The following is a 16708-nucleotide window of genomic DNA, read 5'->3' as shown; positions in this document are numbered from 1 at the left end:
ACGATCAATCAGGGGGGAAATCTTGCAAAGTGTATAACGAGGTCTACAACAGTTAACGGTTTTATCAGAAATACAGGCCACAATATTCAGCTCCCTTCGTTGCAGACTTCATCAATGGAGAACTCATCGCTTTGTAGTGGAAGCAATTCTGAACGTAGTATGCATGCTGACCTGGAGCCCCAAACTGAAATCCATTAAGGAACAGATATGCAATTCTACCCAAGGAACTGACTGGAAGCACCATTGAAGTTGATTACTTGCTCACCACCACGCCCACCAAGTCTGCAACATCAGATAAACTGGGCAAGCTTAACGAAATGGCAATTTCTCCTAAATCACTACCTATATTTACATATAGGGCACTTCAAGAGTAGGAATATGATCTGATACCATTGAAACTCCTTTGGTCTGCTACATAACCTTGGAAATAAGCTTTGTGATGTGGGCCCTATTTTAGGGCAAATTGCACTGATCTCCAGACAATAAAATAAATCTAGCAACTTTAAAATCTTAACATCTCTGCCGTCACTTCCTAATTGCACAGACTGTGCTGCTATTTGTTCATGCAATATGCAAGTCCCCAGTGGAAGTAGGGATGATTGTTGACTGAGTGTTCCTAAACGTCCTGTAAGGATCTACACCCTTCCCCTAAAGCTTTCCCTCCAGCTATCATTGGGTAGTGTTAGAATCACAGGTATTCTTCCTTTCTCCCCAAGGGGTAGCTCCCCCTGTGAGGCTAGGGGGATTAGCCTGCTCTGCAAAACACTCCTTTGGGGTTGAGGCAGGTTGGACCTCACCGGGAGAGACTCCCCCTGTGGGGACAGGGACTCCCGTTCCTGTGTGGAACTACCTACACCCACAAATTTAATGGCATAGATGTGACTACCTGAATGTGGCATACTTATATTTGGCTGAAGGCAATGCAAGAGTAAACTCAATGGCATAAGAAAACAAGGATGTGTTTTTAATGCGAGACACATTTAACTGTGCCGAGGAGGAAGAGGAGAAGGTGCAGGCGAATCCTTCTGACATCATTACGCCGGCAGGAGGTGGAGCACAAACTAGTTGCGGAGCCTGCAACTTGTGGAGAGGAATATAGCATGAGGGTGAGATGCTAGAGAACGAGAATGTGAAGATGCAGGAAGAGTCTTGGATCGACGGAGAGAGAAGCAAGCAACCGGGTGGCGGTGTGCCCACGAGGTGGACATGGTGGGCAAGTCACCCCAAGAACACTGATACAACTCATGAAGGAAGCGAGGTGTGCTTCCAATGAGCAGCATCAGTGCAAATCAGGAGTCTGACGCAGACCTGAGAAAGTGAAGGCGAGAAGCCAAGAGAGAGAGGGAACAGTCCCGAGTGAGACTTGAGCCTAACCACTGGCTCCTACCAAGTAAGAGGTACCTGGAGGACCAGGAGAAGAAGGAGGCCTTTGGGATATCGCTATCGCTCAGAAAAAACATATCCCAGTCACATGAAGGAGAAAGCAGGGCTAAAGTTATGTGATGGGAGTTGGAGACAAATAACGAGTGACCAAGAGAGGGAAGATAATTATTACATGAAGTGTTCCCATCGTCCCGGTACATAAGACAAGCTATCAAATAGACGAGAAAGACAAGTTAGAAGTAAAAAGTATAGAAGAGAAGGGCTGAGTCCCCAGAAGTGTCGTATAATGAGTACACAAAAAGATGTTCAACCCAGAGATGAAAAGCCTAGCAGAGAGGCGCTGAATCCATATGGCTGTGATATATACGCAGTCACATCAGAGGCATTGTAAGACTGAGTTTTACTGATGATAAAAGCAGCTTGGAAAGGGGCAGGGAAAAACCCTGATAAAGTACTCCTGGAATGGAGGCCTGGAACTACAAATAACAATCTGAGTATTAAGAAAGTTTACCTGGGATGACATTCTAAAAAGGAGACCACCGAAATCACAGGAAAGAAAAGTTTTCTTGAAGAACTACAAGAGTTCATCGCAGAGACTATTTGTTCTACCAAGAGGATGCATAATTCAAGGAGTTAATAAATGAACCGGAGGAGAGACCAGACGAAGACACATCATTCCCTTGGTCTATTTATGCTAGTTGATATTAGTGGCAGGGCCAGATAGGGTAGTTGGATGGTGGACATACATTCTTTTGGACTTAATGAAAATGGAAGAGCGCCTTTAGTTTCTTTAGATAGGTAGGGTAGTGCCTTTAGTGATAGGGAAATGTAGGCCTTCTACTTCCGCGTATCCGACTCCTTCTTCCGACCAGCCACAGTAGTCTCCCAAGCTCGTCTATGTATAGTAGCTGACAAAGGAATCGGTCTAGAGACTACACTCCGATGGAGCAGTGGAGTGGACCCATTCTGGAAAAAATAAACTTTGCATCCTGAGCAAAACTAGGGTATTTATGATCGGGATACCTAGACTTCCCACAGGGAAGCATGAGAACAAGGAATTACTCCTTTACACGTGTAGTTACTGGATTAGGTTCATAAGAGGATGTAGATCAGTGACTAGAGATGGCATTTTAGATGTTATCCATCACCAAACAATCCCACCTCAGAGTTGGAATCAGTGGAACTAGTTTTGGCAAACAGATACTTGGCATAAGGTCTTGTGTCTCAATCAAAGAACCCTTCCCCCTAGGCATTCTAACATCAAATTGCAACCATCTATTGCATCCTTTACAGAGAGTGTTGTCTCTCCAGTCCCCAAAAGCCTATTGGTGTTCAGGTTCCCTTTAAGCCCTATAGGGCACCTTATAGTAAGTTTTATAATGCCACATCAAGTCTGTTTTGCCACTCCAAATGCTATGACCCCTAATGCCTCCCAAGTCTGAACCCTATGACTTTCAGTACCACCAGTCCTACAGCTACCATGCATTTTGACTCTATCACCCAAGTTGGGGAGACATTACCTAGATTTGACCCTACCATTCTCTCCTGGAACATGCCCAGCCTACATTTGAAAATTGAAGATCTTGATTGGCAGCTATTCATTGGAAAATCCAGAGTGATAGGTTTCCAAGAGACCTAGTCTACATTTAATTTTCATAAAGTGGGTTATATGAGTTTCTGTGTTCCTGCAGAGAAGGGGCCCAGAGGAAGACCTAGGCTGATGATGGGTAGCTCATGGAACTAAAGGTATATTCTGAGAAATCAACACTGGCTCTCCTGATATGCAATTGTGCTAGTATGATGAAATGAATGCATTTCATCTTGCAAATGTGTGTTTGAGGCTGTACGGACGGTCAATGTTTTGATCAATTCTTTCACCATCTTGACGTAAATAAGAAAAACATATTTTCTAAAAATGTACATACATTTGTAGCTGGAGATTTTAATTGTGAAATTGTGTATATAGCACAATATGATCACTATATGGTGAAATTGATGTAGCCTGTAATATTTCAGAAGTAAGATGCAATTTTGTTATCCCACGCAATAGACATGTTGATAGATTAATCCAGTACTTACTTTCCAACTGGCTTCGATGGTCGCTTTCTGGGGTATTCCTGAGCGAAGTCTACCTTTAATTCAATGGTCCATGACGCACCGATAGACCATACCTTTATTATTGTTGAGAGCTGGGCTCTCATTTGAGATTTCGGAGTTGACCATAGACTAGAGAGTGACCACACACCTCTTCTCGTTTCCTTTATTTTTGCTCATGACGCTATAAGCCAGTCAGGTGATGGTTCTTTAGTAATATTTTACCTTGTTCTTCAAAAAGAATTGCAAGATGGAAACGAGTTCTCACTCTCAATAAAATTCCTTCCATTTACACGTCTATTCTTCCTGCCTTTGAATGTTACCTAGATGGTAACATCTTAATCCCCCCTCTATGGGAAACTCTGGATGCTCCAACCATTTTTTACATTTGCCTTTTCGCAATTTTAGGAAAGTAAATCTGAAAGCTGATAGTTAGGATTCCAGATACAGAAAATGTAAATTTAGGCTTATTTTTGCACTGAAAAGTTCCTCCAGAAAGTGTCCACATAAGATTCAAGAGCTAAGGTTGGAATCCAAACAGTTTTTTTGAGAGGAAAAAGAAAGAAGTAATGGATGGGATTTACTGAAATCTGTATGTGATAGTAAAGGTGTGCAGACTTTTTGGCAGATAATTGCAAATGGTTCTTAAGAAGGTTAATTAAAAATAGGTAAAGGCATCACTAAGGATATGAGAGGTTCATTTTTCAGAACTCTACAATGAACCACTCAATGAAAATTAGATTGTGGAGGTGATAAATCTTGACCTGAATGTTGAAATCTCCTCCCCATTAAATATCACACTAGGTGAAGTTGAACTGGCTCTGTCTTTGCAAAATAAGAATGAAGCCATTGGCCTCTATAAACTTCCAATAGATCTTTTCCGAAGTGACCTAGTGGTATGTCCCTCCTCCTATTTAATAGCATTATAAATAATGCATAAATCTCATTAACAAACAGAAGTGATAAGGTATACAGTAAGATCCTGCAGCTCAGACTTGAAAACTGGGCCATGGACAATTTAGCCCTTTCTAAATGTCAAGCCAGTTTCAGCGTGGGAATCAGCTTTTTTGATCAGGTATTTAAGATGTATATGCTCCATTCCATGCTATGTGTAGACATTGGCACTCTTTTTGATGCCATACCCTGGGACAAGCTTTGGCCCTATTTAATTACCACTGGGGCACCATATAATTTGGTAATGGCCATATCTGGCCTATATTAGTAAACATACCCTCAGGTGAGATATGGTGCAGGTGGGGAATGCGTCAAATTGGTTCCCTCTCTCAAAAGGGGTCAGACAGGGTTGTGTTATTGCTCCCCCTATTATTCGGTGTGCCCATTAATATGCCAATTAACACCCTTAACAACTCTGATATTGATGCTGCACAACTTGGAGAGAGGGTGGGCTTTCCATCGAATCTATTCCATCAAAGATTAATACATCAAATCTTTTCCATTGAAAAATGTTACATCAAATTCCCATACATAAAGTGCAAAGTGTTTATGCATCGAAACCCTTTCATGGAATAGAGTTATGTTATATTAACACTATACATTTTTTGCATGAAAAGTCTATGAAACATGAATAACGTCATCACGTTACAGGGAGCTGTCCAGTGTTGAAATCTATAAAGTATTTCAGCACTGGCCAGCTTCCTCTAACTTGTGGTGTTTGTTTATCGGGGGGGGGGGTCTCCCCCTTCAAACCCGCCTCAACCCCCAGGGGTCCTCCTCCCTAACCCCCCCTCCCCCCACCAACCCCCATTTTCAAAATATAACGCTTGTCCAGTGCAGAAATTGTGAATGTATTTTAGCACTGGACAGCTCCCTCCAACTTCTGGTGTTTATTGGGGGTGGAGGGGGTCTCCTCCCAAACCCCCCTCAACCCCCAGGGCCCCTTTCCCTACCCACCCACCAACTCCCATTTTCAAATAGTAACCCTTTCCTCAACCCATTGAATTTCCACAACCCAAACATACATCTATTTTAAAGGTGTGTTTGAGTTGGAAATCCATCAAAATGCATTCAATTAATATGCTTTTCGATGGAAAGCATTTCTATGAATGAATTTCTATGGATAATGATTAGATGGAAAATATTTTGATGGAAAGACTTCATAACAGAGGGTGGTAATCCTGCTCTTTGCGGTTGATGCTGTCTTGGTAGTAAAACTCCATTGGGACTTCAGAAAGACCTAATGAAGTTTGCTACCTCTGCTACCAAAATGGCGCTGGAAATAAATACAAAGACAAAATATCTTGTATGGTACAAAAAGAATAGTAAACAATTGACATTCCAGCTGAAAGACTAATCTCTAGACAGAATACTATCATTACAGGGTGTATGCATCTGCGAGAAAGGGCTTTAGTATAAACAACTAAATAGTGAATTATCCCTATTCTCTGAATGGGCAGCACTCAATAACTTCTGAAGAGATGCTCATTCTCAAGAGGGGGCTTATAATCTCCCCTGCTTTAAGAATATCCATTGCATCTCCAAATCACTGGGCCTGGATAACCTTTGGGCAATGGCCCAAGAAACATACACTTTGTATGTATGCATCTTCCTGGTCATGAAAGCATATTGTAGAGCAGGTAGGCGCTATCCCGCCAGTTCCCACCCCCTCACCACCCTCATATTGGAACAGATGGAGAACAGATATAGATGGGACCCCCTGTTTCGTTCCAATACTGCACGAAGTGTATGAGAGACATTATGCACCGAGACATCCACACAGAATGTACCCTTTCACTGAAATTGTGGAAGGATATTGCATGGAAGAAAGGTGCATGGAAGGATGTCACCTGCCAAAATGTCAGAATGTGTCAATATTGTGGATGGACATTACAGTGAAATCTGATGAAGACAAAGTGATGCCATGAAGAAGATATATGAACCTAGGCTTAAATGATATGAAAATACTAAGTAACAAAGTAACTGAAGCACTAAAAGTAATATCAACCTGAAGCTAGATTAATCATGGTTTTAAAAGAAGATGAAATTACTTACTGACCAATAACTGTAAATACGCAGTAAGTCAAGGTAGAAAGACTAGAAGCTTGCTATAGAGGAATATATAACATGGCAAGGACGGCCATATCAGGAAAATGGACGACAGTTCACATGAATGTAACCAAGCAACCTTAGAATGAGGCCCAGACGAAGAATCAGAAAATGTGGAAAAACAGCCTTGTGAGCAGACCAGACTATGAGTCAAGGTTGGTACAGAGCGAAAATGCTATTCTAGGGGATAAGCACAGAGCACAAAGGGAGTTACATGGATAAGCTCTGAATGTGAGACAATCTTCATAGATGAAGAGGAAAACATATGTGAGAGCCAAGCTACTGGTCAATTAAAAGTATACAAAGTTCATATGAGATAGAGTGAGCAAGTCTCTAGAGGCCAGAGGGAGCAATGGCACCCTGCGTAATTAAATCAAATCGCAGTAAATGGAAGGCTGACATGGACAAATTTGTGATGCACTCGCATGTGATTCAGAGGTCAAAAACAAAGACTATTCATTAGAGCCTCAAGTTAAGATAGTGGTGTGCTCACACTCCCTTGAATGTTCCAGGACAGTGAACAACAACTAGGTCAAATTACAAACAAGAGACTTTGGCTTGTGGCCTACTGATGAGAGATGGACTATTTGGGAAAAGGGGGGAGTAGTCTGATGGGATTGAAACACCTACGTTTTGTTTCACATATGTGCTGCTAAGGAGCAGAAAGTCCAAGGTTGGGTTAGTATGCCAACCAATCAGTGGGGTTGAAGGACAACCTAACACAATGTTGCAAGAGCCAATCCCCTCATGTTTTGCCCACTATAATCAGTACTATATGCATGTAGAGGTAGTTCAAGGCATAACCTACAGAATGGGTAGCCAATGAAATACTAACACTTATATGTTCTATAAGTAGATATGTTCCTTTCAGCAATCCCTCCCCTCGATAGGTTTTGTATTTTACCACGTAGTATGATGTCATAGATGATGCACATTGAAGTAGAAGACCTCTGCGCAACCAAACTTGGGGGTGAGTGTGCATGCATCAGTCCGATGTTCGTCATGTCTCCCTGCTTTATTAAACTGAAAATAAAGTAGTACTTTGCCATATTTCTTGAGTCTGTCTGGTTATATGGGTTTGCGACCATTATTGTAATTCCATCTACTGCAACATATGCTCCAAGGTGCTACAGGACAGTAGAAGTCCTGGTTTTAACAATACAAACTCTCAATAGTCTCCTCGGGGAGCTTGACTCAATTATCTTGAGAGGGAAGCTTTCCTAAGACAAATGAGATATCTCATCTTGATAGAAGACAGTGAACAATGGCTAATTTATTTAAAATTCCATATGGCGCCTTTGTAGATAAGTGGAAGGAAGATCTTGCAAACAATTTAAAACATTGTATATCCACCCGTGAAGATATGCGACATGTGTTTTGTTTCTGCCCCGTCAATAGTATGCTGTGGAAAAAGTTTCTTCTTCTGGTACTAAGATTATACAATATAACAGTGGCCCAGGCCAAAGATATCTGCTATCATTTTGAATCAGGGGCTGCACTTTGGGGAATATCCCAAAACCTGAAAACTCTTGAAGCTTGAGAAGGGTCCATAAGATGAATTTTGTGAATTAACCGATTTGGGAACCCCTTCCAGATTTCCTTTGGAGGAATCTTACAAACTCTTTTGATAACTAGAAATATTACAATTGTGTCTCTCTTATTTCAAAAGTTCTATTTACGCATTATGATTAATTATAATTTGTATCATGGAAGGTTTTGTGACCGATTATTAATTGATGTTTCATTGCATGTAATTTTATGGTGTTTCATTTATCAAAATAAATCTTGATGATGCTCATGCATAATGTTTTGGTGAAGGTTTGATTATCTTGAAAATAAGGTTTATCCTTGTTGCAGGCAAGTGATATATTTGAGAGGGTAACACACTGTTTTTCCCTTCTACATTTTAAAATGTCACTTGCCAGAAGTCCCCTTTTACTCCTGTGTAGTGTTGCAACCCACTGTAAAGATGCCCAGGATGAGAGTTTTTTCAATTAATTTATGTATCCACCTTAAGAAAATGAATACATATATTTACTTAAGTTAGTTCATTGATTACTAAGTCCAGCTTTCTTCTGCACTAATTATAATACTTTTAATTGAACTGAGAACATATCTTAATCTATGAAATACAGAATGTATTTGTTTTCTATCAAAGACATAAATGATCATTTTGATGTGACACAAACCAATAGCGGTGCTGCTAAGCAGGGTCTATTTTTCTTCTAAATATCACCCACTTTACAACTTGCTATGACTCCATTTTGTATTTTACACAAAGGAACAAACCAGTGAGAGTCATAGCAGTGCAGACTAGTATTAAAACCCAGAATATGAGAGAGGTTGAGTGCACTCACCTCATTGGATCCAGATCCTGAAAAACATCTGTGCTTAGCCGCATGAATCTCCAAGAACTTGTAGCTGTGGAAAACAACAAGAAAACCATGTCAAGTAACTATCAGCTCTTCCATGAGATACAGTGAACATTATTACATAAAATATTCCCTTTACACTGAGTCAGTCTTTATGTCTGTTACTGTAAATGTACTATTTGGTAGGCTAAACAAGCAGAAACATTGATGTAAAGAATGAGTATTTCTATTTCTATAATGGCAAATAAATGCTGCCAAAAGTATTTTCGGAGGTCTTGTCAGACCAGTGTTAGCACTGAACTGTACTCGCTACTTGGCCTGCGACAGGGGAGATCAGGCACCGGAAAAGCACCACAGATTAGTCTCAGTTTAGTCATAGATCAAAGTGTATTCTGTTATAAATTGGAATGCATTGTGATCTGTTCATAATTTCTTGTGACACATGTGAGAAACGTGAGGGTATTCTCCCAGGTAGACCTCGGGAGTCCCTTATTCAGGTTGCCAGTGAAGGGCTGGCGCTCTCAGATCCCAACCCTCTGCGTGGACAAGTGAGGGAGGATCACCTGGGTAGGGGAATCCGGGGGTATGTTTGGGGAAATGCCCCACGTGAGAGACAGTATTGTACCAAAGGAGGAGAGGACAACAAGATACCCAAGGCCTTTATAGGCTGTAATACATCTACCCCCTTCCTCCCGACAAATATCTGCCGTATAAATATAAGAAATACCTAGAATCTGAACCCCAGTTACATCCAAGCACCACCTCTATCAGAATACCTGCTTTACGCCATCTTGCCTGAATACTCCCAGTTATTCTCTTTCCCATCCCTCCGATTATCATTTCCTGCATTCCCAACTGGCCCAAACAAAACACTACTGTTCCCACAAACCCCCTTGTTTATCTCATGATCATAATCCTGAGCACTCCCATTTTCTTCACAACACTTCATCTCTATATCACATAGGATGCTTGAACTTTCTAACCCCCCCACCCACTTTCCGATGCAAATACTTTCACACACAGGGAAACAACAGACTATGTCCAGAGCTGTTCACCTGACATGTCCTAACCTAAGGGTCAGGCAAAGTCAGGCAATTGACCAAAATCACACACCTGACAGCCGTTTCCTTTCTCCACAGGGATAAAAGGTGGAGCACAAGAGCACAGAATGAGCAAGGTAGACTGCACGATGTGAGGGCTAACTCAGCATGGCAGTTCAAGAGGAGGTGAAAGACGCAAATACGGAGATGATGACAGGGAGAGACGTGACCTTGCCCTTTGAAATCCAGGCGTGTGAAGCCTCGGCAATCAGAAACATAAGACCGCGAACAAAGGCCAGCTTGTGTTGCAGCAGATATCTATGGTACACAAGACCCTCCTCTGCTGATAACCAAGCCAGGGAGAGATGCTCATCTCGGTGGTACCAACCTTGACTCGAAGGAAAAGAAAGCCAAGCAGTTTATCACAGCCGATGAGTCGAGGGCAGAGTCGACAAGAAACCAAACTCTGTTGAATGAACAGTAGCAAGAGCTTATTTGAACTCTGAAAGGAACTATTGAGAAAAGAGTAGGAAACCCTGTAACACAGGCAGCTGGCACCACTTGGATGCTCACGCAGAAAAGTCTGGGCAATTACCCGCTGATAAGAGATTACCATAACAAGAAAGCCTTGGGAAGAGGCAAAGAGAGGTCAAAGTAGTCATACAGGGGTCTTGTAAAATCCTCTGTACACTCGAAAGTTTTTGACCAATCAATGATTGTGAACGAAAGGGAAATGAACCCTGCATGGTGAAAACTAATACATGAACTGTTTGTTAAAAGTTGGCAAGATTGAACCAAGAGTAGGGATGCTAACGAGACGGGACGAAGTCTAAAGTCCCCTAGTGAACTGTCTGTAGAAGTTGGTGAGAGTGAAACTGGCAGAGGGAAACCAACAACCATAATAGAGCACTAAGTGAAGCGAGCCCGACCAAGGGTGGCCTGTGATGAACTGTGTGTAAAAGTTGGCTAGAGTGAACCCAGCAGAGAGAAGACGACAGTCGGAGGCAAAGCCTGAAGAACTGTTTGAAAAGACAATAAGACCTGTGAAAGAAAGAAGCACTGGAAGACATGGGGAAGTGCATGGTCCCCCTTTTTCAAGTGGGTCCAAGCCCGGCCGAGGGAGATCCAAGGGTGAAAAGTCCACACTCAAAGTCCATTGAGAAAGGAACTTTTGGTTTGTTTGTTGTTGACTACATCAGGCCCTCAAAGGCGAAAGACTTTATTGAAAAGAGACTTATCCATTGAAGAAGCTGATAGCTGGAACATAACTTAGCTCATGCAGAGAAAGCTCAAAGTGTGTGCTGTGCTCCAAGGTCCCACCTTGTCCTGTGCTGAAAATATGGGGAAGGGAGACCCCTGGCAATCGCATCCTGACTCATTATTTCTGAACACTTCTTTCTTTATTGAACCCTTATCCCACACTTTGTGTAATTAGTTTTAAGGAATTGGAAATAGGGTTTTCTTAGTATAGGCCCTTTTATTTTGACTCAAAGCCACATGGACTGCTGCCTTATTCTTCATTTGATGGTCGACACTTGCTCCGACCTTAGATTTAGGTTTAGATTAGGCATTTTTCTACCCTGCATTTGCAGTTTAATAAACACCCTTGAACTGTGATCACCTGTGTCTGGCTTTACTGTTGCCATCATGATTTCCTTACACACACCCCAGCCCACATTTTGTCACTGGCCTCGTGATTCACTTTTGTGAATTAGTCCAAGCATCAGATGCATGTGTTTTATATACTCACATGTTGGGGCACACTCAAATTAACAAAAGGTTTTTACCAATTGCCACATTATTAATGTGGATGCAATGTACTATGCATTTGCACACAGATGTAAACATCCTGGAGTATAGAATTATCTAGAGTATAGAGTTACAGTGGTGTAACCCTAGAACCTTCAAAGACTAAACCATTACAGCACTCTCCACAAAGTCTGATGTCATAAGTATAGGTAAAGTTATTAAGACAAGGCTTTCTTTCACATTAACATTGTTCATTTAGAAACGATTTTTAGTGTGTAACATTACAGCATTTTTCAAATCGCTCCACATGTTTTTCCAAATGGATACACAGTTAAAATGTAAAAACGATAATTAACACCATAGGGGACATTTGATAAACGCCAAGATTGGTAAAAATGATGGTATACAAGAGTTGTTGATGATTAGCGCCACGTTTACCACCAAGTTTATTGATCAGGGGGATTTTACGTGATTTGCCAGGCAGAGTTGGGGTGTAGGCTGTGCGTGGCAGATCCGCTATGCTTAACCCCAGTATAAGACTTTCACGCTGGCAGCAAAACAGTCGATTCCAATGGACTCTACCTGCTTCGGCCACACTGACAAAAGCAGGTGGATTTCTTTGCAATCTATTGGAAATGTCTACAAAAGGGGTTAACTGTGGTAGACATTTACATTCATTTGTCTTCGGAAGTGTAAAAGAAAGGTGTTAAGCGATTTTACCTGTTTTTACATTTTCGAATACAAAAGGATGAAAACTGCATGCCGGGGACCTTTTGCATTTAAGTGCAAATAGCCACTGGTCCCTCCAGTGCAATTTAGGATTCTATAAAATGACCCCCATAATATTTCTATAAAGAAATACACACACAACTCCAATCTTAATATTTAAACAATAAATAATAATATTATTTCCATTCAATCAGCTATGTTTTCATTTGTAGGGGACAACACGGAAATTAAGGCTGCCTGAATCTAAAGTGGGAGGTGCCAGAAGGGAACCTTGCTTCATTGGGGTGTGTTGTGTTTATCTTCAATTATCACACAAATATGCTCCTGTAAAATGCAGGTAGTTACCTTCTCACCTGAGAGATATCACCAGATAAATGAGACCGATTTCCCCACGATCTTTGAATCCATATGGGAATTGCATTGGCAAAGATGCAAGAGAATCCATGGACTGGGTTCTGCACAAGTATAAACTCACAGCAAGAAAAGCAGAAAGCCCCCTTTCAAAATGAAACTTCCTCTTTCATCTGAAAAACGGTGTCTTACTACATTGCAACAATGTACTTTAAAGAACTCTACAAACAAGAAATGTGGAGTCTGTGAAATGCAATGCAGCAAATACATCTAATTAATAATAACACAATTGTATGCAAATAGTAGGGAGCAGAGTGCGAGAAAGCAACAAAAAAAAAAATAGCGCCAGTTCTTACATTTCCCAGAAAACATTGTTAAATTTAAAAGTGAGATTAATGTATTCACCTGTAATTTCATAAACCAAAAAAATTGTCGTATGTTTTCAAATGAAGCATTACAGCGTACAACCCTTGACTTTCATGAAGTGTTGTGCATTGGAGGGAGTACTGGAAGAGTGCTGTCTCGCTGCACCATTTGCTACAACACTGTTATGTCCATACTTTGGCAGGCACGAGATCCATTCATCCCATTGGTCCTTGCATTGGAGTCCTGCTGTAGGACTCGAAAGTCCATAAAATCAACATTGGCGTGCACAGGCGCATGCACATTGCAGTGAGTGCTGGGCGAGTGCGATCTTGTTGCCGGGCTTGCTACAATGCTGTGATCTTCCATTCTTTGGCAGGCACGAGCTACTTTCATTCCGTTGGTCCTTGCATTGGAGTCCCGTCTTAGGACCCGGAGGTCCATACAATCAACATTGGCACGCATTGGCACAGGCGAATTGGAGTGAGGGCTTTCTTTCTGTCCCCCTGACAGCAGAAGTGGAGCAAAGCGGAGGTGACAGCATGAATGTGAGTGCCCCGGGTTTCAAGACTACGGTATCTCTTGTGACTAAAGGAGATTGCAGTTGGGTAGTACTGATATTGGGCCTTATTACAACTGTGCCGGTCCGGAAAGAACAGTGCCGGTAAACCTAGAGACACCGTTGTTTACGGACCGGCACCCGCTTGCAGAGTTCTCATGGAACACCATTGTTAACGGTGCCAGTGCTCCTGTGTCCCCTTTCCCATTGGACTCCGTGGGAATGGGGACCAACAAAATTACTGCCGCCTGACTTTCTGGCCACCGGACTCTGAATAGTCCAGTGGCACCGGGAAGTCAGGCGCCAGTAATTTCTTGTGGGTCCGGCGGCAATCCCCCCATTTCACCGGCAGGGTTACCGCCGGACCCGTAATGAGGCCCATTTATATTTTCTTGCCTTGTTCTGAGACCGTTGTTATTAGTGTAGGCTGTTGATTGCAAGTGTGCAGCTGCTTAACACACGGTCCTGGCAATACGAACGTGGGAAATTCTTTAAAGTAATGTTAACACTTTATTGGAGCTCGGCTACTATTTAGCAATAATGCTGAAGAAAATAAAAGCAAAGAACCATAGATATAATCTCAGAAAGGGGAAGGCGTGCTCTAGCGAGCCTAAAAACTTGTTAGCCCCAGTTGGGCCCATAGGCCTCTATGGGGCATTTTCGGCATATTTACTGCAGCGCAAATTGCACTGTGGTAAAGGCACCGAAAATGGGCGGAAAGTCAGCTCAAAGCTGGAGGTGAATCTCCCAACTTTCTGCCCAAACTCGGGACTAGGTGGAGAGGTAATGCAGCGGTAATAACATTACCGCTGCATTTTTCCACTCTACCCAACCCCTGTTGAGGCCCCATCTTTCGAAAACAAATATGACTAGCATAACGCCACCAAGCAATTCATAATAAGGAGAAGCAAAACCAAGCCTGATGCGATACCATTGGTCGGATCACACCTGCAGTGAAAGTAACAAAGAAAGCCAGAAAGAGGGTCTTCTGCAGAAATAAACGCCAATCCAGAAATGCCGAGACCTTCATCAGCTGGCTGTGTTGGTTATTTTGTGGATATTTGGGGCTTTGCGGTATTTTCTTACCGCCAAAATACCTTTAGCAATAATCACTCTCTGTATTCATATTGGATCACACATAACAATAATACATTGCATTATTTCAGAATTCAGACCTATTTAGATAATGTGCGCGATAATTTGCGTGGTTGGTTTATTTTTGGCCCCAATATCCAACATCCCTGGTTTTTTATCTAGATTGTTCTTGATCACTAGAGACCTCAGGCCTACATTTTATGTATACCACATTTTCAGTGTTAGTGTTGTGTGCCACCATGGGCTATTGTGGTATTTTTGTGGTAATTTCCACTACCTTATATACGGTATGGTACTATGTCCAGAGAGTCTCTCTTCCCGTTGGCTCATGTACCTCCAACAAGCTATGCTACAAACAGTCACTCACAACTGTCCATACTGAATATAATCATGCACACATCTGTTTTAAAATGACAATTGCACTGTTTAAAAATCTACCCACGTTTAAACCTTTTCCCATGCAAAATGAAAGCGAGAAATAATACACACTAGCTATCTGTTTTCAGATATTTTTGTATTATAGAAATTTCCTTTAAACACAGTTTAACCCTTTTTTACAGAAATAAATGAAATGGTACAACATTATTTTTGATAAAATGAACAGAGAACTGCGAGAATATATTCAATTGGTAACATTACATATGCTGATAAGGGACTGGGACTCCCTCGAATACACTGATGAACAGTTTCGCACACTTTCGCACAGCTCCCACACTTCTGTAATTACCTTATCTGTTCAGCATGAGTTTTCTCCGGCTATTCTCTTTCTGAATTTGGCTCCCTTGAAGATTAACCCCAGTGAAAACAAGCGTCTGTCGTTCTCAAACCGGGGTTATTGCCTGGAATTCTCAGCTTTTGCAGCAGGAATGCTTCAGCCAGGAAACAGGTCCTTCTCCCAGCTCTGCCAGATCTCGATTGTTCTCCCCCTCTCCTCAAGCTTCCCCAGCAAAACTCTAATCACAGCCTCTAGCATGATACTTGCTATGACGCTGCTCCAATCAGAATCAATCATGTCATCTCCTCCCTCACTACTCAATGGCTCATTTCTACAGTAAAAGTTTGTAACCAACTGATTTCCTGTTCCTTCAAGCTCTTTGTTTCCTGTAGTTATGTGGACAGAGCAGCAGAGAAAAAAAAAATGAATGTGCGTTTAAAAGTTCACTTTCAGAGTAGGCCTAATTCTGCAGTGGAGACACATTTTTATTAGTGGGTTATGTTAAATGCAGTTTTATTAGTCAGGTTAGTTATTAATAAGGTTAGTTATTAATTTGCAAATGTGTCTCTTGCACCATAGGCATTTCAGGTGAAAAATAGTGTGCATTTTTGAATGTGCACATGTGCTTTTAACTGTAAAAATAGATTTGCATCTTATATGTAAAAATCTTTTTTGATTGAATAGCCTGTCTTTACTTAAATGTCCATGTTACTCTGGCAACACATATAGCAATGTACCACACCCATGTGGTGGTGCTGCATCAAAAACAAAAATTGCTACCTGTGCAGTAGTGCTGTACTCTGTGCTGTAACCCGCCAAATATCCTTACAGCTGTTAATCGTGATAAATCTGCAGCCAGAGTAAACAGAGGAGGCTTTGGGCAGCTCAGTAAGGGAAATTGAAAACTCATCAACAGAGTAGGTGTTACTGAGGTTAGCTCTACCCCGGAACGTGTAAAAACTGGGACTACAACTTGGTCAAAGCCTGTTGCACTGTCTAAAAGGGGAGACCAGGTATTACCTCTGAGAAGTTGGACAACAACACATTTACTGTGAAGCACCAGGCTCAGAAAACCAGACAAGTTGTTCAATCGGTCCGCTTTAAAAAAATATTGCAGCAAATTCCTCCACTACGTGTTCTGGTTCAGATTATTTGGACTTTGATGTACCCCTTGAATGTATTAATCCTAATGTCA

At 41.7% G+C, this 16708-nt stretch overlaps 1 protein-coding gene across 1 annotated transcript in view; it reads right to left on the bottom strand.

The window, feature by feature from the left end:
• TMEM200C (transmembrane protein 200C) overlaps positions 1–16708 on the bottom strand; it is a 543806-nt gene that overhangs the window by 178109 nt on the left and 348989 nt on the right. Inside the window, exon 2 of the mRNA XM_069620664.1 lies at positions 8898–8961. The gene's annotated coding sequence lies outside the window, so the exon portion shown is untranslated. The remainder of the gene's footprint in view (positions 1–8897; positions 8962–16708) is intronic.

Source organism: Ambystoma mexicanum, chromosome 5q (assembly GCF_040938575.1).
Source record: "Ambystoma mexicanum isolate Mex_15411 chromosome 5q, UKY_AmexF1_1, whole genome shotgun sequence".
Classification (NCBI taxonomy): Eukaryota; Metazoa; Chordata; class Amphibia; order Caudata; family Ambystomatidae; genus Ambystoma; species Ambystoma mexicanum.
This window is presented reverse-complemented; position numbering and strand designations above follow the sequence as displayed.